This window comes from Halichoerus grypus, chromosome 5 (genome assembly GCF_964656455.1).
Source record: "Halichoerus grypus chromosome 5, mHalGry1.hap1.1, whole genome shotgun sequence".
Taxonomy (NCBI): domain Eukaryota; kingdom Metazoa; phylum Chordata; class Mammalia; order Carnivora; family Phocidae; genus Halichoerus; species Halichoerus grypus.
The window spans coordinates 109,691,488-109,716,346 of NC_135716.1; the positions used below are offsets into that span (position 1 = coordinate 109,691,488).

General features: G+C 46.7%; 2 long non-coding RNA genes across 6 annotated transcripts in view; one reads left to right on the forward strand and one right to left on the reverse strand.

Annotated features, from left to right (window-relative positions):
* LOC118554841 (uncharacterized) overlaps positions 1-11,666 on the reverse strand; it is a 32,265-nt gene extending 20,599 nt beyond the window's left edge. Inside the window, exon 1 of one of the 4 annotated variants that reach the window (XR_013448040.1) lies at positions 8,818-11,666. This is a non-coding gene — a long non-coding RNA (uncharacterized LOC118554841). Of the gene's footprint in view, positions 1-7,733; positions 8,763-8,809 lie in introns of those variants that run through there. The other 3 variants (XR_013448041.1, XR_004926678.2, XR_013448042.1) reach the window with 3 other exon arrangements.
* Positions 462-17,637, forward strand: LOC118554844 (uncharacterized). 2 transcript variants are annotated; one of them, XR_004926682.2, is made up of 2 exons: positions 462-494; positions 17,135-17,637. It is a non-coding gene; the product is annotated as an uncharacterized LOC118554844 (long non-coding RNA). The 2 variants fall into 2 exon arrangements; XR_004926683.2 differs by lacking the exon at positions 462-494 and adding an exon at positions 15,415-15,503.
* The last annotated feature ends 7,222 nt before the right edge of the window (positions 17,638-24,859 follow it).

The following is a 24,859-nucleotide window of genomic DNA, read 5'->3' on the forward strand; positions in this document are numbered from 1 at the left end:
ATAAAATGGCCTTCTTTGAAGGATAATCATGTCCTGTCATGGGGGCTATTCAAACTCTGGCTTAATGACCACTTGACGGGAATCTTGTGGAGGAAATTCAGACGCCAACTGGTGGGAGTGTGACTGGACAGCCTTACAATTTCATTCCAACCAGAAAGCATGTGATTTCATGAACTCCATTGCCCTGATTCCCAGTGCTCCAGCATTTCCGGTCTGCCATTGGCGAGGTGGGCTGGGCTTGCCCCACCCGCTGCGGTCTAGCGCCCCTCCCAGGAGGTACAGCGGAGGGGTGGGGCAGGCAAGATGCCCCAGGGCCTGCATAGAGTCTTTGACCGTTGAGATAAGCCGCTGCCCTGTGTGTCTTGTGCCAGATAACGCTGCTCCTCTCCAAACCCCAACCCCAGTGGGCTCTTTATTTCTGTGACCTTGGGGTCACTGTGGCTTGAGTCTTGCAGGGCTGGAACAGAACAAGCTGGAGCAGGACAGACTGTTTTGTAAGTGTTTCTCTGTCCAAGTTTGTACTTCCTTTAAAAGACCTTTCAGATGTTTTCCCCCCCTCTTCTTTTCATTAGCTTGAAAATAGCAAATCATATTTTGCCAAGAGAGAAAAAAAATCCCTCATGCAGAGGATTTCTTCTCAACTCATCCCTTAGTAAACACTGTTTCTGAGTGGGCTTCCAAGCTGGCCCAGCACCGGGTCTACCAATATCACTCATAGCGCTTGAGAAAGTAGATTCGGAACTTGCAGCTTTGATTTGAAAACTACTCTGTCTCTGCTTCTGTTGTATTCCATGTTTGGTTTTTTTGTGTGTGTGTCTGGGGGGAGGTTTTTTTTGTTTTGTTTTGTTTTTTGTTTGTTTTAGAGAGGGAGACAGTGGGGTAGGGGCAGAGGGAGAGAGAGAATCTTAAGCAGGCTCCATGCTCAGCATGGAGCTCAACACGGGGCTCGATCTCACAACCCTGAGATCATGATCTGAGCCGAAATCAAGAGCTGGACGCTTAACTGACTGAGCCACCCAGGCGTCCCTGTTGTATTTCAGACCAGGAGGTGAGAGATGTTTGTGGGGTGTGTGTGTGTGTGTAGTCAAGGGCACATCAATTGTTTTGGCAGGTGGTGAAATAGAACGTCAATTATCATGACAAAAAGGGGCTTGTGGACTGGCAGACTCTGTCTCATCATGGTGAATAAACTCAAATCTAAACTCTTTAATGTGATATGAAATATACTCATGGAGATCCAACTTTCTCTCTGCTTCCTCTCCTGCTCACACTCCTATGCTTTCCTCAACAATCTGCCAAGTCACTTGAAATTCTTGCCTTTAGCACTACCGCTTGCATGTCTCCAGGGATTCTGGTTAGAAGGAGTAGGTACCATGGGATGGATTTCTCATTAACCTATTAGTACTCATCTTAGCAGGAATTGCTTTCTCACATGGTCTAGCACAGAACCTGGATTCTAGAGTGGAGATAGAATGGGACCTAACACAGGCAAATTTTGGTGGTGAGGGGAGGGGAAGCTAAGGGCCTGATGTGGGCAGAATCTAGAGAAGGAAGCAGGGCAGTGAGGGGCCTATTGGGCAGCTGTAAGGATCAAATGCAAGTGTGAACATTGCAGCAAATGTGTGTATTTTATGCCTTATCCCATGCAAGGGCATTTCCAAGATGAGTACTTGGTTTACCCTCCCAGAGCCCCAAGAGCAACACAGCAAAGTCTTCTCCAGGGGCTGCTTACCAAAGATAAAGCAGAAGAACCACAGAGGTAAAACCCGCTGGTCCCCAGGGATGGCTGGGCTCATTTCCAGGATCCCTGCAGAGGCTTTGGAATGGCAGGAAGGGTATGATGCTTGGAGGCAGATGACTTGCCTCCCGGCCCAGCTCTGCCATGTACCAGCTGAGAGATCTTGGGCTGGCCTCCATTTCTCCATCCATCAAATAACATCAAGCATCTGCATCTTCCTGCTGGGTGGCCTCACACACTCCTGTTACAGCAACTACTGCTAATATACCAATGTTTCCCAAATCCCAGTCACCAAGCCAGTCCCCTCCTGAGTTCCTCCTGAGCCCTGAATCCAATCTTCCCCAAACATCTCCATTGAGGATTCACAGGCCCCCAGAGCTTAGCGCGCCCCCATTGACCCACTCACCAGGTTTCTTTCCAAACCTGCTCCTCTTCCTGGTTGCATTGAGGTAAATGACACTGTCATCCACCCATGGGCTCAAAAAGAAAGCTAGTTGTTTGCCCTAGCCTCTCCTTTACCTCCCACATTCAGTCACAAGCTCTCTACAGGCCTCTTAAATGTCTCTTGAACCCAATCCTGCTCTCCATCCTCACTGCCACTGCTCTGGACTGAAATCACACCGTCTCTCTCTCTCTGGGACCAATGCAGTGACCTCCTGTCTCACTATTCAATCTGGTGGCCCTCCTGCATGATTGCTTTTTCTAAACTGCAAAGCTCTTGTGCCTCTCTTACTTAACACCCTTAGTGATTACCTATTTATTTTCAGTGGGGTAAGAATCTAAACTCCTAACACGTCCTAGTTCCCCTATTGACTCGTTTCCTGCCCATCTTCCCTCCCCCACTTTTTGCTCTACCTCTTACCATGCTCAACTACTCAGAGTGCCACACATGGGCAAGACTCTCTGTTTTATAACTTGAATGGTCTGCTCCCTTGCCTGGAATTCCTTTGACTCCCATTTTGGCCTGCCTAGCCCCTATTGAGATCCAGATTCTCCCTCAAGAAACCACCCTGGTCCACCTGAGCCAGAACAGGCTGCCTCAAGGCTCCTTCCTCCTCTCACGGAAGCTATCATACTAAGTGGTGACAGTGACATCGTCTCTTCCCTCAGGGGTCTCTAAGCTCCTCAAGTGTGGGCAGTATGCCTCAGTCCCTCTGTCTCCCATTATCTGGCACAGTGCTGAGCCCTCCCTTAGTGCTTGCTGAATGAGTGAATGAATGAATGAATGAATGAGTCTTGTCACCATGCACAGTACTTGTGAGGAATTAAATGATGACATGTGAAAATATTTTGCAAACTGTAAATGCGTTCGGGATATTTTTGAGAATCAAGGGATTCAGGGAGGAAATAAACATGCGAGGCAGGGCCCCCTGGACAGTGAAACAAGAATGAGGTGGAGCCATGATGGCCTAGGAGTCAGGAGAATACCAGGACGGCTCTGAACACAGCTCAGACAACCCGGGACGGCCCATGAGAGGAGTTGAGCCTCCTGAGAAACCAGTCTGGCCACAGGTGCTTGGGGCAGACATCACTGTATGACCCTGGCTCCTCACCCAGCACATCGGTCCTTCAGTCAGGCGCTCTGGCAGTGAGCAAACACATTTCTAGCTTGGAACCAGAGCTTCCTTATGTTCCTGTGACCCTTCGCTAGGGGGAACATGCAGACTTCTGGAAGAATAAACTCATAGTCTTTATTAAAGATGTAGATTAGATTTTGATGGCATTTTGGCTAAGGCCCTGGAATGCCCATGTTCTCCTTGCCAACAAGACTTCTTCCCAGAGAGAAAGAGAGAGAATGATAGCAAATGGGAACACAGTACTGCTATTTCTGTGCGCTGTGCACAATGCCCAGTTACGTCTCTGCCTGCCCCCACTCCCCGGCCCCAGCGCAGAGCATGGCGCTGGGGAAGCTGAACCAGAGCATGCTGTTAGGGCTTGCAGCTGAGGTGGGGCCTCCATTCCCCCCTAAGAGTGAAAACAGATCTCAGGTTTTCTACACTCCCTGGGCTAGAGAGACAGAAGGACAGAGACATACAGAAGGGGCCAGGCCTTGATGGGGGTGGGTGGGTGGGGATGGGGTAGTGACTGGTCACGGACATGTGGATGTTTCCATCTCACAGAAATGTTATAAAAACTGTGTCCTGATGACCATAGTGGTGCAATCATATTGGCAGTGATATTACCTTGAGGAAGGGAATAAAAGGGATGTGGACAAGAAGGAGGGTTTCTTCTCCTTACAGTCTCTGTGGAGTAAATGGGGGCCCCCACATATCCAGGAAGGCAGTTAGATAGAGCACACATTAGTTAACCATAAGTGTTTATTCAATACTATTATGGGCCAAATTGTGTCCTTTCCCAAAATCCCTAGGTTGAAGCTCTAACCCCCAATGTGACTATATTTGGAGACAGGACCTTTAAGAAAGTAATTAAGGTCAAATAGAGGTCAGGAAAGTGAGGCCCTAATCAGATAGGACTAGTGTCCTTATACGAAGAAGAAGACAGAAGAGGAAGAAGACGTTCTGCAAGCCAGGAAGAGTCCTTACCAAAACCCACCTCTGCCAGGACCTTAATCTTGGGCGTCAAGCCTCCCATTAGACTTCGAGAGCTGTGAGAAAATGCATGTTTGCTGTTCAAGGCCCCCAGCCTGTGGATTCTGTTATGGCAGCCCCAGCAGACTGATACAAATACCTACTGTGTGCAAAGTTCTTTGCCTCTGTGGGTCGCAAATGAAGAGCCCTGGAAAGTTTCTGTGGGATTTTTCCTGTTTGAGTCCCATTCTTTGAGTCTCCTTAAGTATCATTTCTTCTTGTGACAGTATGGTTTAAGATAAAATTGTGGCCTTCCCAGAAGTTTTGAGAGAAACCACCACTCATCCTTCATTAAAGGCCATTCCCTCTGGCTCCTCTTTCTCCTAAATTCAGAAGTTTGTGCACCCATGAGATAAGTGGGAGAAGGGTCATTCTCAGTGCCTTGAAGTATGGGCTTTCTGCCACAGATAGACTCACAGTCCTGTGGCCCCCTGCCAAGCTGGGAGGAAGAACGTGGGTTCTGAAGTCTCCAGATCTTCCCAATGTGCTGCATGAGTGTATTAAAATTCCCAGTCTTACTTAAAATAAAACTCCTAAGAGACACATATATCACTTCAAGTTTCATCAGAATTATCATGACCTTTTTTTTTCAAGGGTTAATTTTCAGAAGGGGTTTGATGCTTTTCTCCAAATAAAGAGCTTTGTTCAGAGAGTTATTGAAGTCAAGTACCATTATGCTTCTGAGCTGCAGGGGATAGAGTTCAGCTTATATAAACCAAGGTGGGGGGCCCCTGGTCCACTGACAAAGTGGGCATTGGTACCTGTCACTGTGATCCCCCAGCTGCAGGAATGGTGCCACTCACAGAGCCTTTCATCTCACACTGATGTCCTGCTGGCAGGTGGAATATGGAGCGGGGGTGCCAGACTGGCATGTTCCAGAGGACTTTTATGGGCGAGCAGAGGTGGCTCCAACCACCAGTCCAACATGGGACGACACCGAGAGCAGAGAGTCAGAATTCAGGGAGGTAGCAAGATGGAAACCTGCCCTCAGGAGAGAATATCATGATGTGGGGCATCCTTTCCTCTTTGCCCTTAATTTCTTGACAAAGTCAGGAAAAAGGAACAGGAGGAAAAGTTGAGAAAGGAGAATGTTGAGCTAGGTTTTAGTTCAGAGTGAAGTGGGCCCACCTGTGTCCTTCCCTCCCACTCAGAGGCCTACTGAAACAGCAGCAAAGATGTATACGAGGGAATCAATTCAATGGTGCACAGTGCAGCCGCACATGTCAGCAGAGTTTTTGACAATTTTCTAGAAGATGGAGGAAAGCAAATGGGATTGAATTGCCAAGTAAACCACAGAGAGGGAAGCTGTATCTGAGGTACGAAAGGATGTTGCAGTGAGACAGTCAGACTCTTGGAAGGAGAGCTGTCTTCCTGGGGGATCTGGAAGGGGTGCCAAGCTCTGAGTTGACAGAACGGTTAAGTAGGACTGGAATGTGGGTTGGCCGTCAGGATGACCATTTGAAGGGAGATCTGTGGAGCAGCTAAACCGGTTGCCCACCTTCACTCCCACCACTTCCCTGCCATGGGTGCAGACCAGCTGGCCATGTACTGGTCACCTTCAGAGATGAGTGAGCTCTTTAGGGGAACTCAACAGTTGGCCTGGGGAGGGCTAGGGCTCCTTGAGTGAGGGTGGTCCTTCCAGAGTGAGGCTGTCCTTGTGTTGGCCCTGAAGAGGGGGCATGCAGGGGTTTAGGAACATCCTGTCAGCCTGATTTCTACCCCTCTATCTAAAGTGAGCAGTGCAAGTCCATATGCTCTATCTTTTAACATATATTTGCAAATGTGAATGGATATACCAAAGACAGCCAGAGTTCATGAACATTAAACATTTCAATAGAAGGGCTGAAAGAGAAAGTTGAGGAAATATTCCAGAATATAGACCAGAATGACAGTGATGTAAAATATGAGGGGTACGTTAAAAGACATGTGCAAGTCAAGATGTCTAACATCCATCTGGCAGGAATTCCAGAAAGAACATAAAGGGGAAAATTTATTAAAGAAAAGATAAGAGTTTTCAAATTGGAAGGAGCTGTGGGGGCTTCAGCAAAAAGAACTTTTAAAAGGACCCATATATGTTGTGATAAAATTTAGAACAAGAAATGCAAAGAGAAGATTCTCAATGCTTCCAGGGAGTAAAGATAGAGTGCCATAAAAGCGTAAGAATTAACATGGCTGTGGCCTTCTTGTCAGTAATCTTGGATGCTAGAAGAGTAACTTAGGGGAACAATGTCTTTGAGTCCTGAAGGAATGTGATTTTTTAAATCTAGAATTATTAATTCAACCAAACTATTTACCAAGTATCAGGGCACACAAAGAGTTTTTCAGTACAATACTACTTAGTCCTTCAGTTAATAATATTTATACAATTATAATATTACAAAGACTGACAATTAATTTTCAATTCTCAGAATGTCTATAGACAAAACAAAGATTTAAACATTTATCCACTGTCTTTATTTGTTTCGGTTGCTATAACAAAATACCACATAGCCTGGGTAGCTTATAAACAATGGAAATTTATATTTCACTGTTCTGAGAGCTGAAAGTCCAAGATCAGGGTGCCAGTGCAGTCAGGTGCTTAAGAAGGCCCTTTTCTGGCAGACTGCCAACTTCCTCACATGGCAGAAGGAGAAAGTAAGCTCTCTGGGGCCTCCTTTGTAAGGGCAGTAATTATATTCATGAGGGATCCACCCTTATTACCTAAGCAACTCCTAAAGATCCCATCGTCCAATACCATCACATTGGAGATTAGGATTTCAACTTATGAACTGGCGGCAGGAGACTCAAACATTCAGACCATAGCACTGAAAGATTACTTGTATGGGGGCACCTGGGTGGCACAGTCGGTCAAACATCCGACTCTTGGTTTCAGCTCGGGTCGTGATCCCAGAGTCGTGAGATTGAGCCCTATGTTGGGCTCTGTGCTCAGTGTGGAGTCTGCTTGAGTTTCTCTCTCCCTCTCCCATTGCCCCTACCTGCCCTCTGAAATAAATAAATTTTAAAAGAGAAAGAAAGAAAGAGAGAGAGAGAGAGAGAGAAGAAAGAAAGAAGATTACTTGTGTGTGTTCTCCAATAACATGAAAGAGGAATCCAAGAAAGAAAAAGTCATGGGATCCAAGAAATATTAGAAATTACTTAAGGGTGTAATTAAAATTAAAAAAATCAACATGGCAGCAACTGGTACATACCTGAAGACAATGAGATAAAACTAGGTATGTTTAAGAAATTGGATATTCTTAATGATATGGTAATGAGGATATATGTTTCTACTGTTAATTAGTTTAAAAAAGAAAAGCAAGTAGAAACCCCACAAAAAACAAAAATCAGAGGTAAAATCCTAATCCAAATAAGAAACAAATTAAGGTATAGTTGTGAGAAACTGATTAGGGTAAGAAAAGAGGACTTACTTGATTTTGACTTTCGAACATTCTCTTTTGAGTAGCTTAGGATTATTTTCTTCCTTCATTCTTCAGTAAATAATTTTTATATATTTACAGTGATAAAAACTCTTCATTGATTTTCAAATTTTAGAATAAATTTTTTGAAAAAGTATGAAAGGCTAACTTTGGTTTCAGAACAGAGTATAACTATTGCAAACCCAATAAATATATAAAAGGAACAGGGCAGTTATGACAGAGGACAGGAGGTGAAGGAAGTAGGGAGAAAGGGTTGGAGGGGAGAGGGGAGAGGGACAATTTCCTCAATTACACAATGAGGATAAGTTAGCACAAATCCTCATGTGCCACAGTCAATAAATACTGTAGAAAGTTGATAAATCAAGAAATTGAGGTATAAGCTTTTATTTAGTATTTTGTGGCAACCATCAGAAGAACTAGAATCAGGTTGGCTGAAGTTGGTTACCATAGAAAGTGGAACAGGGTAAGGAGGGGGGAAAGGAGAGTTTTCATAATGTTATACAGTATATGAATGTAATTTTCATCACAAGTAAGTATTACTTTAAAAATGTAAGTGGAAGGACACTTGGGTGGCACAGTCGGTTGAGCGATCGACTCTTGGATTTGGCTCAGGTCTGATCTCGAGACCCGCGTCGGGCTCTGCACTTAGCTCGGGTTCTGCTTGTGTTTCTCTGTCTCTCTCCCTCCCCACCACCTCCCATGCTCTCTCTCTCTAAAATAAATAAAATGAATTAAAAAAAAAATATATATATATATAAGTGGAGATAATAATACTATTTCAAAGTGTTGGCACTGGTGAAGTAAATAGACTCTCTTATGCTCTATTTGCAAGAATGAAAATTGAATTGGTCCAAACTTTTCAAAGAGCAATTTTGTAATATTAAAAAGAACCAGGTTCTCCCTCTAATAATCATAGTGTATAAATTTCCAATCCACAAAAGTGATGTAGAGCAGCACCTGGCAAACCAACCAAGAGGGAGGTGGCAGAGTACACAAAGGTCCTTCATTGTACATGAGCGTGAACATTCACACACACAAGCTCACACTGCACCATGTGTCTTACATACTGACTCACTGAGAAGGAACATCAGCCGCCCAGGTTCTTCAGATTCTCCTGTCTCCAGATTTAATTCTTTCTGGTGATCCTTGCATGGAAGGCTGTCTCTGTTGGTTTCTCCATCTTTATATGACTCATTTTGGCTTACTTTGGTGGAAGCAACTAACTGGAGAGTTGGGACTTTTCCCTCCTGACAGAGTCTGGGGTTAACCACAGTGTTCCAAAGCTCATGGGCACTGGCCAGCCACTTGGAGGAGTGCCGTTGAGTCTGTTTGTCCTCTCCTGTGGTTACTCAGAAGAGGTCCTGTCTGTGTTCCAAATGTGGTCAGCCTATTAGAGAGGCGTCCCCCGTGGCCTGACATGGTCACTCTCCCTGTGTCATCATGATGCTATGGGAAAGAGAACACCATTGCCTTTGGACAGCCTTGGCAATGGTTGTCCAACTTGACTTGAGTAGAGAAGCCAGGCTCTTCCCATGATTTGATGATGAGACTCCTGGAAAATGCTTATGGTCAAACTATAATTTTGTAGAGCAAACAGTTAATATAATTATTCACAACAGCCCTTAATCTCTATTTTTGATGAGAAAATTGATGCTCAGCCATGGTAAGTCAATTTGTCCATGATCATTCTGCTAGGAAGTAGTCAAGTGTAGATTAAAATCCAGGTCTTCTGATTCCTAATCTTGTGTGTTTTTTTTTCACACCATTCTATGTTGTTTTTTAGAACTCCTTAGTGTGATAGTTGTTGGCATTAGACAAGAAGATCTTTACTCTGCTTTGGAGTTCTGTAGAAATCCCCCGTTCTTTATGATAATATTGAGCATCTCACTTCATCCGGCTTTGGACTGGATCTCAAATTTGCTACTGATCAACTGTGTGCCATTGGTCAAGTTCACACAACATCTCTGAGTTTCAGTTTCCTCGTTTGTAAGACAGAGATACTAATATTTATCTCCAATGAAACCTCACCAGGATTGTTTCAAGGTTTAAATGATATAATATATAGCAGACACTAAGTCGGAGCTTAAAGTGGTGGTGGTGATGGTGGCTGTCAATGTGAAGAGAATGATTTTAAAACATCTTGGACACGTTAAACAGCCTTTCCAAATTTCCTCTTCAGATGAGTTCCTAATTAGCTACTCTCTGTCTTCTAAGATATCAACTCATCTTCACAATATTAACTTGAAAAGTAGCTAGTCATACTACTTTGTTAAGATAGCAGTTTTGAGTTAGCATCTCTCTTGCCAAAAGCAAGTAGAAGTGTTATGTATCAGATAGTGAGCATCCAGCATGTGCATAATGCAATCAGATGACAGCAAGTCCCATTCTAAATGTGGTTGCTCAAGGAGATACGGAAGCTGTGTGCACGGCAGGGGGCATTTTCCATTGATGGGACAGTGTCCTCTGTAGCAGGGAGAGAGGCGTTTGAGTGCCAGAATCACAGGTGTTCAGAGAAGTGGGTAGCATCTGCACTACCGGTAAATTCATGCTTTCCAAGTTCATAGGCAAACAAGTGGAGACTATTCATAACAGATTCTGTATGTTGGAGAAAACAAACGTCAGACAAGACCATGAATGTCTGGGCTCTTCAAAGGAGGGCAGGCAGGAGACAGGGCAGAAAGTAGGCATCTCATCTGCAGTGAGATACTGTGGCATTGGCTCCAGTTATCAAAGGGCTGGAAAAGTTAAGTCGTTGCCTGTGAAGTGGGCTAAGTCCACGAAGACACCAAATGCAGAGGAAAAGAGAAGAAGCAAGGTACAGATAGGAAGATAGGTGTAGTTCACCTGAGACTTGTTCTTTGTGGTACGATGAAGTGACAATACCCAAATGTGTATATGGGATAGACCTGAGTGCAGTGAGGCTCACAGAGGGGCCTCAATTATATGTCTACTTGGGGGGGCTCTGAGAAGTCAGGCCTTCAGAGGCCCAAGGGGTAAGAAGCCTGCTTGCTTCTTAGAAGAAATGAGGCTAGAATTGTAGGCTTGATCTTCAAAGTCTTGGAGTAAAGGATAGAAATTAAGGGTGTACCAACCCTGAGTGTGGAAGGATGAAGCGGAAAAAGTGAATTCCTCTGGCAAGCTGGGAAATTCTCTCTGACTAATCAGATGTGTTGAAGGACTTGCATATCTTCAAACCCAAGTCAGCAAAAAATGCTTTGAGTAGGACTCAGAGCTTAAGTAACCTGAGCTCATACATTTAAAATATTGAGAAAGTTAATAATAGACGATGAAAGAGAAAAAAAAAGCATTCGCCAAAACTTCAGAGCAGTGGCGCTCACAGAGAAGGGAGGGGAGCAGTTTTGCCCCCAGCGCCTTCCAGAGGACATTTGACAATGTCTAGAGACATTCTGGGTTCTTAAACTGGGAGGAAGTGATATTGGCATCTAGTGGGTAGAGATGGGAAGCAATGTTGCTAAATATCCTACAACACACAGGACAGCCCCCCAGCCCCAACAAAGAATGATCTGGCTCAAAATGTCAATAGTGCAGAGGTTTAGAAACCCCGGTTTAGAGCTATCATCCTTTGTACCACATCTATCAACCATTAAACAATGTAACTAGTTGAGAGGAAAAACACCACAAGGGAGAACAGAGGCTTTTGCTCAAAACCAAATAAGTCACGAGATTAATATGATCATTGCAAATGAGAAATCTTAGCTTTTCCCCACAAATCCTTTACCCTAAACTTTTCAAATACGAAGTAAGGTTAATTTAATAGAACCATATTTTTTTTTTTAAAAAACTATACAAATTTTTATAACGGCATTGTGACAGCTTTTAGACATGTATTGTTACTAATAGTTTGTAAATCACATGAATTGCCTTATTTAATGTTTATAATTTGGTATAATTATCCCAATTTCATAGACTCTGAGAGGTTAAATTTTACATTTTTTGGACATCCGCTCTGTGCCAGGCACTCTGCTAAGCATTGTGGTTGTCACCCAGACAGATAAAAGCTTAAAGAAGCTGAAAGTCGCCTAGGGAACACAGAGATGTGATACATACAATAATAGAAGTATAAACACAGCCATGGGAGAACGGGGGAGGAAACCGAAGTCATTTGCCTGAGGTTTACAAAACTAGCAATCGGCCGATCTGGAACTTGTCTTAAAGTCTTTCGAGTCTCACGTTAAGTTAGTTCTGTCTTGGCATAACAATGTAACTCCCTTATCTTTCCCAGAGATGTAAAAACAAAACCGAAGAAAATCATTCAAAAACACATCCATAAATTACGGAGTGGGCAAGCATAGAAGCAGCGTTGAGAGGGTGGGAGGATATTAAAAGGGAAGATAAGACCTAGCACAACAGAAACACTAAGAGGTTGCGGGCTTCAAACCCACCACTGGGCTGTTCTTGAGGTTTGCAGCTATTTTAAGACCGACGCCAACCCTCCCCAGCCCCCAACCAGAATGGTGTGACTTTGAGCTGGAGGGGCAGGAAACAGAAATCTCTTGTGGTTGGGCTACGTCCCTTCAGATGTCGCCATGCTTCCCTTCCTCTGGAGGAAGGCCCATGTGAGGAATTCTCCATTTAAGGAGAGTGTCTTGGTGAGCGGGAGGAGAGGCCTAACAACCACAGGTAAATATGGCGGAAGACACAACAAGTAGCCGCCTCCTCACGGAGTCAAATTCCTCTGGTCAGTTCTTTCTCGGCTCTCTTCCTCCCCCAAACCTGGATGGAAATAGGAAGCCACGATTCACTCCCAGTTACTCATCCTGACAAACAAGAAGCTGATTCCAACGAAGTATCATTTTGCAGCTGTTTGCTTCTGCTTCCACTTCCCCGGAGATGCGCTTTTTGCTGTCGCCACTTGCTCCAGTGGCTGGGGGACCAGGGCAAATTCAGATGGTGCTGGCTGCCTGTGCTGGAGGGCACCCCGCAGGCCTGGACATGGATGCCCAGGGACCGAGTCACTCCCTTTGTCCTTCCAGGCAGAGAGGGGTGGCGATGGGACCCCTGCCAGTGACAGAGAGCACTCATTCTTTCACTCAGGCCAGGGCTTTGTCCCTGGGGGACAGACCAAGAGGTAAACACAAAACCTGATTTGCCTGTGCTGTGTGGAACCACAAAATCTTGTTGTTGTCACGGGCCACTCCCTCCCTCCCTCCCCAACCAATTCCATGTTCCGGAGGCTGGGCTGCTGCTGGGTTTATGCTGCATGTTGCTCCACAATGGACACAGCTGACTGGACCAGAGCAACCCCTGACCCGCCTGGACCAATCACATCCTCTCCTGGGAATTTGGGGATGGTGTCTCGAGACAGTGAACACGCGCCAACTAGAAGTTTCTCCCCTTTGCTCTGTGTTGTTGAAATTGCCCAGGGAATTTTGAAAACACACACACACACACACTCACACACACACACATGTGATCTATCTATACTGGAACCTGCTCTGAAGAGCCTCCTGGTGCAGTCACATGGAGGAGCAGAAAGAGGACAACGAGGTGGACCCTCAGAGAGAGGTTGGAATGAGAGACTGAGGCTCTAGAAAGAGTAGTCAGTGATCTTGATACCTGATAGGTTTCTAGTTCTGGGTTCCAAACATCCTCAGGCCACATTGTAGCTCCTGCTCTTCAATCTTCCCTTCCAAATGTTTCTTCTGAAGCTACTTTGAGTAGCTTCTATTACATACAACAAAATGAACCTTCACCAAATCCCTCACACAGCCCGTCTGTCACTGGCCCCTGAATACTGCTGATTTTACCTCAGAAATTGCTCTTAAATCTCATCCTTGTGGCCTCTTCAAAGGGGTTCTTATCCTTACCCTCCCTGAGTCAACTCCCTGGCCTCTTCTCTCTCATCCAGCCTCCATGTAAAACAGATCTGATTCACTCACCTTCAAATTTAGAGTCCTTTATTGGTTCCTCGTTGCCTGTTAAAAATAACAAAATAGTTCTCTATAAATTGACCTGTAAAAATATCTCTATTATGTTACTAACTGGAAAAAAATTGCAGATCATTAGGATATAGTGTAGAATACTTTAGTTTTTCTAAATGTGATTTAAATATGTATAAAAATCCTTGCTTAAATTTAGGGAAAAGAAGGGACATTTTCTAACCATTAGCAGGGGTTTCCTCAGTGGGATCATTTTGGATGGGCAGAGAGGAAATTCCCATCATGTCTTGCTTTTATAATATTGAATAAATGATGGGGAGTATGGTGATTTTAAACTTTTTCTATGTTCTTCCAAAATATTTAAATGTCCAAGGTCCTTTGCATCCCGGCCCCCATGTGCTTCCCAGTATCCTCTCTTACTGTTGTGCCACATGCTTTCTGAGCTCTTCATTCTTCCCCAAAGCTAGCATCCTCTTTCATGCCACCACAGTACCATATTCTGTGCCTTCTGCCCAAAATGCCCATACTCAATTCTTCATCTGAAACCCTTCTGCTTTTCTTTTTTGACCTGGCTCAAATATCCCCTCTGGGAAGCCTTCCTAGACTGATCCATCACTGACCCACATCAGACATAGTTGTTGCGTTCCAGTGGCCCTGTGGTCCCCTGTTTCTGTGTCTGCCATAACACCACCAAACTGTGTTATAGCTGATGAGGTCACATGTATTTCTCCCCAACTTGAGGTAAGCGCCTTGGGGGTGAGGGCTGAGGTTTATTAATCTCTGCCTCTTCCATATCTAGTAGAGAGCTGGACAAATAATGGCGGCACAGAAAATCTTGGTTGGTTGAATGAATGAGTGAATGAGTGAGTGAATGAATGAATGAGTGAATGGGTAAATGAAGAGTGAGTGAATGACTGAATGAGTGACTGAATGAATGAGTGAATGAATGAGCGAATGAATGGGTGAACAGGCTCTTGAACACCAGGTAGAGCCATGATGTAGTCATAGGATTCCCTGCCTCTACCAGATGAAGCTGACCAACTAGAACTCATCCCAGCCCTGTTCCTGAGCTAGACTCCAGCGCAGAGTTGTTGCTTTTCACCAGCTTGCAGGGGGAGTTACCAAGCTGGGTTAGTAACTGTTGATGGGGCCCTTTACATGTCACAAAGATCAATTAGAAATGTATTTCTAATAGTTGGTGACTAATAATGAAATCATGAGGCTATGCCTAGTCTAAAAAATGTCTAGGTGATGGGTCCGAGCTCACGTCTGGGTATTTGCTACCCCCCCCACCCCCAATGCTGTACTCTAAAGAGAGCTCTTTAATTGCCGTACCCCTGACCACCCCCCACCCACCCCCACTTCCAAAGAGGTAAGATTCCTTACTGCTGGGAGAGGAGCCAAGTCAAGCTATGTAATAAAACCATAAGGGAGGAGGAGAAATGGGGGTGGAGGAGAAAAAGCAGTCATGGGGACAGGGAGTAGAGGAGTTCTCTTCAGGATATGAGCAGAGCCCCATCAGAGCAGCTATGAGCCAATGAGACAGAAAAGAAAGTTCTGTCTATGTTTCAGAGTCCCTATCTATGTCTGTCTTCTGTAATGAATTGCATGAGGGAAGAGCAAAGAAGGAAATTCCTTTTAAATTACATGCTGGTTATTGTCCTGTGCTTAAACATGGCACAGTCCCAAGGCCAACACCCAAGAGTCTAAGCGTTGTGAAAGTGGCACCTATAAATAGGGGAGAAGGCCCTGCAGAAAGATGAAGCCGTGCCTCTCAGTCAGGGCTCTGCTTGCACCCCAGCGGCCTCCGTCACAGAGAATGCAGCCAGCACAAACAGAGGAGGCAGGGGTCCCAGCACCGGTCAGTCTGGCTGCCGGGAAGGAGACAGCCTGGATGGTGATGCACTAGACCTTGGGCATGGGGTGGAGGGCCACTCAAACAAGGCACTGTCCTCACCATTCCCTGGGGCTTTTAGGACAGGGGTGTCCGGGAGCCCATGACGGCAGGTTGGAGGGAGGAAGGGGAATCTGTTTGGGAGCAGGTTACAGCCTGACATGGGTACCCTAGGGCAGCCTGAAACTAGCCAGGCTCCCACCTGGACCAGGGATGCCCCAGGAGCTGCCGAACCACTGGGTCACAGAGACCACTACTGGTGGGTGGTGGCTGTGGGGCAGCCAAAGTTTCTAAGATCTCAACGATACTTTACTCAAAGAGAAGTCTCTGGGACATGCTCAGAATTCACCCCCCCCTTCCCCCCCCCCACCAATGGCTGCAGATTTTAAGATTAGAAGGGGGGAAGATCCATGGAGCAAGGTCAACATGAGAGAGACAGCCGCACTTGGGGGTAAGTCACTATGGGGAGAGGGGCTATTGATCATGGCAGCTCCTGTTATCCAGGCTTATTACTGAAAAGTTGAACTTCGGTGAGGGAATAGCAAAGGCAAAGCAAAGTGGCTCGAGGAATGGAGGCAATATCTTAGATGGGAAGCAGTGGGGTGCATTGCACTATAAAAGCCAGAAGGCCTGGGGTTGAGGCCTTGCTGACTGCTGACATTATAAATACCATTGGGCTCTCCATTTTCTCATGTGAAAAACAAGATCTGTACCCTCTCCTACATGAAAGTGGTTAGCAAGTAGGGCGCATTCATTCACTGAGTTATTCTATAAAATATTGGGGGCCTGCTTTGTGCCAGGCACCAGGCTAGACTCTGGGCACATGGGTGAGCACTTAGCTGTGGTCCCTGCCCTTACTGGGCTTCCATTCTACCCGACCAATCAAAATGTTGGTTGAATCTGGATCCCTTGCTCTCTGCCTCCACCCTCCCCGCCCCACACCCCTTTCCTGTGGAATGGGCTTCAGCTAGTACTTTTAGAAATTGTTAGCAGGGAAGGGAAGACTCAGAACAGCACATTTTAGAACAGATAGGAAAGTAAAACTGATCTCCTGGTCCCAACCATCCTTGCCAGCATAAGAGATTTATGGGGAAGATAAAGAGGTTCTAGAATAAAGCCAGGAAATGATTGCAGCCTCCTTCCAGGCTTTCCTAAGAAAATCATAAATCTTTCCCAGGCTTACACCAACAGCAAAAAGGGTCAAACCAGCATTTTAACAGTTCTTCTGAAACTGGTGGAATATTGCCGGCTATTTTTAGAGACTGATTAGAAGGCTAGTGAAGAGGACCATAGGTGAAAAATTAAAAGAACTATGATGATGATAAAGGTAAAAATATGATAGAAGTGGCCTAATGAAGATTACATATACACCAGGTCTTCTCCTGCTCTGTGGAGAGCTATTTAAGATACAATGTATGTGGGAATCTTTTAAGTTGGATGTAGAAAGGCACCTCCTGACTCTAAGAATGGTTGGATGCCAACAAAGTGGAGGGTTATGGAATGAAATCAGCTTTCTTATGTTTGAGCAAACAGACTCGTAGATGAAGTAATCAAATTTAGCCCATCTGAATGTTTGTTTTCTGTTGTTATCCGTCAAGGCCCAAGCCAAGGAAACGTTGACCAGCGTGGATGACTACCATCTCTGGTGTGTCAGCAAGCCTGGACACCTGTAGGCTGTGGTGGTTCGGGGCCCCTCGAAGACTCTGTGGGCCTCCAGCCCATCTTCCACCTTCTCCATCAGTTTCATTGTCCAAGAGGCTGCCCGGCAGGAACTGTGCAAGAGCTCCCTGCCCTTGGGCTTGCAGCTGGGCTCGGCTAAGAGGAAGCATCGGCGGGAAGTCCTCCAGAAGGGCTGGAGCAAAGTGAGGCGGGTTATCCATTCAGCCTCCTCCCCGATGGTTTGATGGCTGCTAGATCCCTTTAGGGAAGGCTGCGTGCAGCTCCTACTGTGCGACCTCCCCTGCAGCTACAGTTCTCACTGGGTTCAGGGAGATACCTCCTCACCCCTCACACCTTCAGTCTTCAGTCCTAGAGGTGGTAACAGGCGTAACCCTGCTCAGACCTCTGTAAACAGTCCTTCCATAAATTCTCCTTGGTCAGCTCTTTTGTGTGTGCCATCTGTCTCCAGCTGGACATCTGGCTCATACACACTATGAATCGGGCTTGAGGAACTTCTGAAATTCCATTCAGTGTTTACTCTAACAAAAATGTTTTGAGCAACTACTTTATACAAATGATAAGTAAATACTGAGGGGCTTAATAATAATATCCAAACCTTTATGAGTTTTTGGTGTGTGCTAGTTCCCGGACTAAACAGTTGATGTGATTTAATCAACTCAATAATCTTGTGATGAATATGTTTTTAAACGTGTTTCCAGGCAGCTCAACCAATGTTCACTGGGGTTCCATATGTTGCCTGAGCCCGTACCACTAGGAAGTAGAGGAGGCAGGATTCAAACCCAGATAGGTTTCATTTCTAAGCTTCTATTTTATTTATTATTATTTTTTAAATTCTTTTTTTTTTTAAAGATTTTATTTATTTATCTGACAGAGAGAGGGAACACAAACAGGGGGAGTGGGAGAGGGAGAAGCAGGCTTCCCGCTGAGCAGGGAGCCCGACTCTGGGCCCGATCCCAGGACCCTGGGACCATGACCTGAGCCAAAGGCAGCTTAACCGACTGAGCCACCCAGGCGCCCCTAAGCTTGTATTTTAAACTTTTTCTCTTTATGGCTTCTTCTATACACTAACTAGTATGATAGGATGGTCAGGGAACCAAAAACCAAAGAAGGAGGGAGGAAGTCTACCATGTGCCAAGAATCACGTACAGAAAACGGGTCTCTATTTTCCGAACCGGAAGTTTAGTAGGGGTGCAAAAGGACACAGAGCACAAACGAGGAGAAGTTTCCAGCTGAGCAAGGGGGTGAGAGAGGAACTCTCTGAAAGGGGAGCATTCTGTGCAGTGACGTACTGCTGCCTAACAAATGGTCCTCCAGCCCTCCCCAAAGCCCTGATTAGTAGCGTTTGCCGATTTCTGTGGTGTGAATACTCCCACCATGGAGGGTGTCAGGCCAGCAGTATGATGTCCTGGAAGGGGGAGTGGGGAAGAGATGTGCGCCGCTGGTCCGTGAGAACCAGCACAAGCATCACCGGGCTTATGGCAAGGATGGGGAGTCAGGCACAGCATGGTGTGTTTGGGGCACCACGAGGACATGAGCTGTGCCGGACCACAAGGGACAAGGAGCCGGGGCCGGTGGAGTGGCTAAACACTGGATTTTGAAAACTTAGTGAAAAGAGAATATAAAATATCTCATTAATATTTGTGTTGATTACATGTTAAAATCATATTTTAAATGCATTAGGTTAACCACATAGTTATCATGAATGTCATCTGTTTCTTTTTACTTTTAAAAATGTGGCTACTGGAAAATCCCAAGCTATACAACTGGCTTGCATTATATTTCTTTGAGACAGCTTTGGGCCAGAGCATTTGGACTTTATTCAACGGGCAACACAGAGTCTTAGGAGGGTTTTAAATGGATGTGGTCTGCTTCCCATAAAGATCCATCTGGTGCCATGTGGAGTTTGCGGAGGCCACACAGGAGGGGGGAGCCTTGGGAGCGGCCAGGCCAGAGGGAGGCCAGATGGCATGAAGGCCAAGGAGGTGGGAATGAAGAAGGAGAGAGCAGCCTGGACGGGACAGGGCGGCCGATTGGTTGTGGGAGGTGAACAGAGGGAGGTATCAAGGGTGATCAGGTTTCTGGCTTGGGCAACAGTCTAGATGGGAGTAGGATAAACAGAGAAAAAAGAACAGGAGGGATGAAAATTTCCTGTGGGAGGAGAATGTGTTCAGTTTCAGGCATGATGTGTCTGAGGTGCCAAGAGACCTGCAACTGGGTACAGGGGTCTGGAATCCTGTTGGCACCATCTTAAAACCATATCCCAAGTCAGCCATCTCCCACCACCTCTAATGCTACCACCCCAATCCAAGCGACTGTAATATCTTATCTGGATTTTTGCCACAGCCACCTAGCTGGTCTCCTTGCTGATGCATTTGCCTTGTTTTTTCTCAAGTCTCCATCAACAGCTGCAGTCGTGTTGTTAAAAGCCACATCAGAATGTGTATGCCTCCGCTCACGATCTCCAGGGAGCTCCGTGGCACCCAGTGGTCATACCACTCTGTACGATCACCTAAGGCCCACGGGAGCTGGCCCTGCTACTCTCTGAGTACTCTTTCCCTCAGTGAGTCTGCTGTAACCACGCCGACCTCCTCGATGTTTCTAGAACTCACCAGGAACCCTCCCGCCTCAGGGCCTTTGCACCTGTCACTCTTCTCTTGCATCCCTGAGGCGCGGTTTCCCTCACCTTCTTTGGGTCTTTATTCAACTATCCCTTTCTCCATAAAGACTTCCTGCTCACCCCATCTAAAATGACATCCCCACTCTTTCCTTCCTTATTTTTTCATTAGCTCTTACCTCTATTAATCTCATACAATAAATGTTTCTTATTTATCATTCTTTAAGGTCTGTCTCCCTCATTAGAATGTAAGCTCCATAAGGCAGAAATTTTGTCTGTTTTATTTTCTGCTGTGTCCCCCGTACCAGGAATAGTTCCTGGCACATAGTAGATACTGGATTAATATTTGTTGCATGAACCAATAAACTGCAGTAAACCAAGGGGGTGAATACGTAAGTTCTAGAAACAGACCCGTCTTGGAATCCCAGCTCTGAACTTGCCATTGTGACCTTGGAGTGTTCTTTAACATCTCTGAGCCTTATTTTTCTCATCTGTGGAATGAGGGATTAATAGAAGCTCCCACAAAAGATTGTTGTGAGGATGCAGCCAGTCAAGAAATATTTCTGGAACCCCTCCCATGCACCAGGAGCTGTGTTTAATGGGAATTCAATGAGCTAATGACACTATTTCTGCCATATTGTAAACGCTCTGTGGATGTTAGCATTTACTGAGTATTAGCAGGGCAGGGAGTATTAGACAGTCAGCAGACAGGGCTGTGGGATGCTGATCTGGGAGTGAGTGTCCTGGGAGAGGCTGAGCTGGCCCGGGAGTGGGGGGTGGTGAGATGGTGGGGGGCGGGTAGGGAGGAGACAGGACTCTGCTGACTGCTGAGTTCACAGGGATGGAACCATGAGGGGGAGCTGGGAAGCAAGCTGGACTTCAAAGGCTGTTCAGGGGGTAGAGGGGAATTCTGGTGCCATCATCAGTGTACCAATGCCAGAACCCCAAAGCACCGTAGAGACAGACTCTCCCCAAAGCCACGAGTCACTCCTCCCAGGAGGTATGACACTGTCGCCATGAGAAGAACACAGTAACGTGGCAGGGTCCCACCTACTTCAGACTGGGTTAGGGCTGGACTCGAGTCCCATGCCTTACTACTTGAAAATCCCATGAAAGAGCTAGAGCCTCATCATGGGCAGAAATGGACAATGGCTCTTTGTCACCAGCCAGAGAGCTCTGAGGAGGCAGAGATCTGAGGTTGCTGTCCCTGTCGGGGCCTCAGATGGCGCAGAGATGAGGGTCAAGGCACTGCGAGGTCACAGGTCAGACAAAATGAGAGCATGGAGGCCTGGAGGACCTGCCCTTTCTTTCCAGACCTGGCATGGCTCTGGCCCTTGCTGCCCTGGGCTGTGCCTTACCCTGGCCTTCCTGGTAGACTTTTCTGGAAGACTTCCCAGGGGCCTCTCAGCTCCCCGATGGAAATTTGGAAGAAGTCCCTGCCCTATTTTCGGGTCTAGGCCCTAGGGATGAGGGAGCCCAGGATAGCAGTTATTTAGACAAGAGCCCCTCAGGCACTCTGGCTCCTTCAGTGCCCAGGAGGTATCTCCCCTCAGGAGGCTTTGTGGTGCCGCGTCTCCACAACACACAGCAGGGCCCCCACCGCATTACGGCACAGAAGAGGCTGAGAAGTCAAACCCCATAGAGCAGGCACAATCACAAGGCTTAGCCACCCCCTCCCACCCCTCAGTAATATATGTTGCATGAGAGACACCTGCAGTTCAACACATTGTCAAAAAGTGAACCCCTCTGTCACCACCAACTAGGTGTTGAGGGGACCACTGCCGGTACCCCAGGATCTCCCCCTCAATCCCTTTCTGATTTCTATTCCTTGCCTCCCCCTAAAGGTAATTACTCTGCTGCCTTCTGGAACAATCATTTTGATGTTTTGTTGGTTTGGTTTTGTTTTGTTTTAACAAGGCATCATGGTGCAGTGGGAAGAACGTGGCTTCTGGAGCCAGGAGGGATTCCTTCACATCTTGGTTCCTCTCCTTACTAGCTGGGTATCGTTGGGCGGACTATCTCACCTCTCTGCATTTGCTCTCTGTATTTGTGACGTGAGGATAAGGACTGAATGCAAGCTCATAAAGTGGTTTGAAAGGTTCAGTATGCATTCATACATGTGAAGCCTCGGATAGTCTGGCCGCTGTTCACAGCATGCCACCTAAAAACACACCCCCGAGCAAATGTGGTCCAGGGGCTAGTTTTCCAACTCTGGATTCATGGAATCACACCATAAACCACCCAACAAATGAACAAACAAGCAGGTGTGCGGAGCCTGTATGATAAAAACAACAATGGTGATGGAAGAAAAAAAGGATGGGCCAGTTGCTGAGGTTCTGGAAGCAGGAGAAGCCTGACGTGATGGGCAGGGGGATGAGGACGAGAGCACCGGAGGTAGCGTACACAGATAATGAAGAGCTCGAAGGAGAAGTGTAACTGAAAGGACACAGCCTGGGGCCGAGGCATGGGAAGGGCTCTGGGGCTGCGAGGCATCTTGCCTCCCACTAACCTGCACCAAGGGAGGTCACAGGAGGACAGCGTTTGGAAATAGGGAAAAGCTTTGCTCTTGTGGACCTCACTGCACTTCCTTCACAAGGTGGTGGAGCCCACTTCCCCATTCTGCCTCTGGTTGCTTAACCGCACATTTCCAGTCCCGGCCGCCAGGCTCAGTGCAGGTCACTGCACTCACAAGGCGCCTTTGGTTTCAGGGCAGCCTGGACAGGGTTCCAAGCCATGGGGGCCCTTCTCTCAGAAAGGAACAGCCTTGTGCTCAGGGAGCCAAAAGCCCCCACTCCCAACTGCATGCATCCTGCGTAGAGTGAAACTGGAGATGTCAAGCTATTTCATAAAAGTGCCAAATACTTCGTGGAGTTTATGTGGTTTTCTTTTGAAGTTACATGTTCCTCTTTTGCTAAATGTTTACTGACCACTCATTCCACTCCAGGCCTTGGGCCAGAGCTTTGCATGCATCTGCCTACTTGATCTTCTGGTCAACCCGGTGCCGCGGCCTCCTAGCCTTTTCTGTCTTACAAAAAAGGAAACAGAGGCATGGTAGCTTGCTCAAGCTCACATGGTTGATAAGTGAAGGAGGCCTGGCAAAGGCCATGCTCTTGTCCAGTCACTGTTCTGTGTCTCTTCATTTCCCTGTGCAATGGTCCTAGTTCTGCCATCAGTGAGCTGTGTGACTGGACATGCTGCTGTGGGTGAGACAGCGGGAGGAGGCCTGTTTGTAAGGAGGAGGCGTGTGGGTCCCAGGCTGCTGCATTCCTGAATTCACTTCACTTCATGGGGGACCTCCTGAGATGCAACCCAGCCCTGGGCACTTGGGGGCTCCAGGAGACGTAACATCATGGCCTCGGGCCTCCTCAGGGAGTTTCTAATATAACTGGGGCCACAACTGATGGTAAAGACAGTGAGTAGTTAATTTCCCCAAGTGTGATTTGGACCAGAGTAGAAGGGCTCTGGGAAGGCAGCTGAATGAGTGGAAAAATGGATCATCTTGAAGGAAGAGCAAACCCTCCTTAACATTTGCTGAAAATAACTTCTCTGTTAGGCAAGTCATCATCATCTGGCTCCCAGTCAGCCCAACCTGCCCAACCCCCAGCTAGGAACCTTGGGCAGCTGGTGGACACGCCTCATTTCAAAGAAAGCACGAACACTTAGAGGGTGTGTTTTCTTTTCCTCCACATAATATACTTTCATGTGGCTGTGCACAGGATGAAGAGGGTAGATGGTGAGGAAACAGAGCCAGGGGAACTAAAGGGCTAGCAGGGATTGTGCAAAAGTCACGGAGTGAATCCAGGGGTGGGGACACCACACATGCAGAGGCTGGTTGCTCTGACCCTAAAGATCTAGGGCAAGCAGAACCCCAACTTGACTGGGTTGGGGCCATGACATGGGAAACGGAAGTACTGGATTCCCGACGCTACCAAGTTTAGACTGTCATTGCAAACTAGAGTGACCGTACTGTGAAGTGTTGAGCTTGGTTTACTCAGTGAGCCAAAGAGTGAGTCTTAGATTGGTTTTGACTCACTCCTGTGACACCTCAGAGCCCGTGGAGAGCAGCGAGCAGCATCCGTCCCAGGATTCTTAGTCTCCCACCCTCTCTCTTCCTCTCCTGAGTTTCCTTAGGGTTCTGTGCCAGCTCTGTTACTCATTTCAACATTACAAGGGGCGATGCCACCCATTTCCGAGATTTTAGTGTTCAGGATAGGCTGATGCTCTCAACTCTGGAAGTCTAGCTGGGAGCTGGGTCTTGGGAACACGGCTCCATCCCATTTATCTGAGGACTCAAACAGTTGGCAATTTTGATTTGGTCCCAGAGCAAGAGAGGGCTCTGCAGTAGGTCCAGCCTGTGGCACATGCAGTCTTGCCCCTGGGGCTCTGTAAACTGGAAAAACCCCCTGGGGCAGGAGGTATCTGTGATAAATCAGAGCACCATATGTATTTGGCAAGTTGTATCTGGAGAGTTGCAGTGTGGATCTCTAAGTTCTGGAGCAGGCACATGTGACCTGCAGCAAAAAAAGTATGCAGTTCTTGAAAGGCAAGTCTTGGCAGGCTACTGAACGTGGGGAGAGAGTGAACATCTTGCCAGAAGTCATCAAATAGTTTTACATCTAGAGCTATCTATCATGGACTGAGTGTTGTTATTCCCACTAAGTCATGAGGCTGGAGAGGCCAGGCTGTATCTATCTTACACTGATCATGGCATATCCAGGTCTGGTCCTGAGCAGCTCCGGAGGGTATGAGTAAGCTAACTGATCAAGTTGACCAGCCTCACATATCACCTTTTCCCATTGCATTGGTGCCTCTTGGCAGAGGAGAAACAGAAAATCCAGGCCTAGCTCATGAGGGCTTGACTAGATATGCTGGTGTGAGCTGAGAATAGACTGTATTGTGTCACAGCTCCACTCAGGGGACTCTGCAAAGAGTAAGAAAGCACGAGAAATCCTCCCGATGGGCAGAGATTCAGGTAGTGTACCTTGTCATCCAGTTTGTGAGGAGAGAGAAACGGCTTTAGGTAAGAATA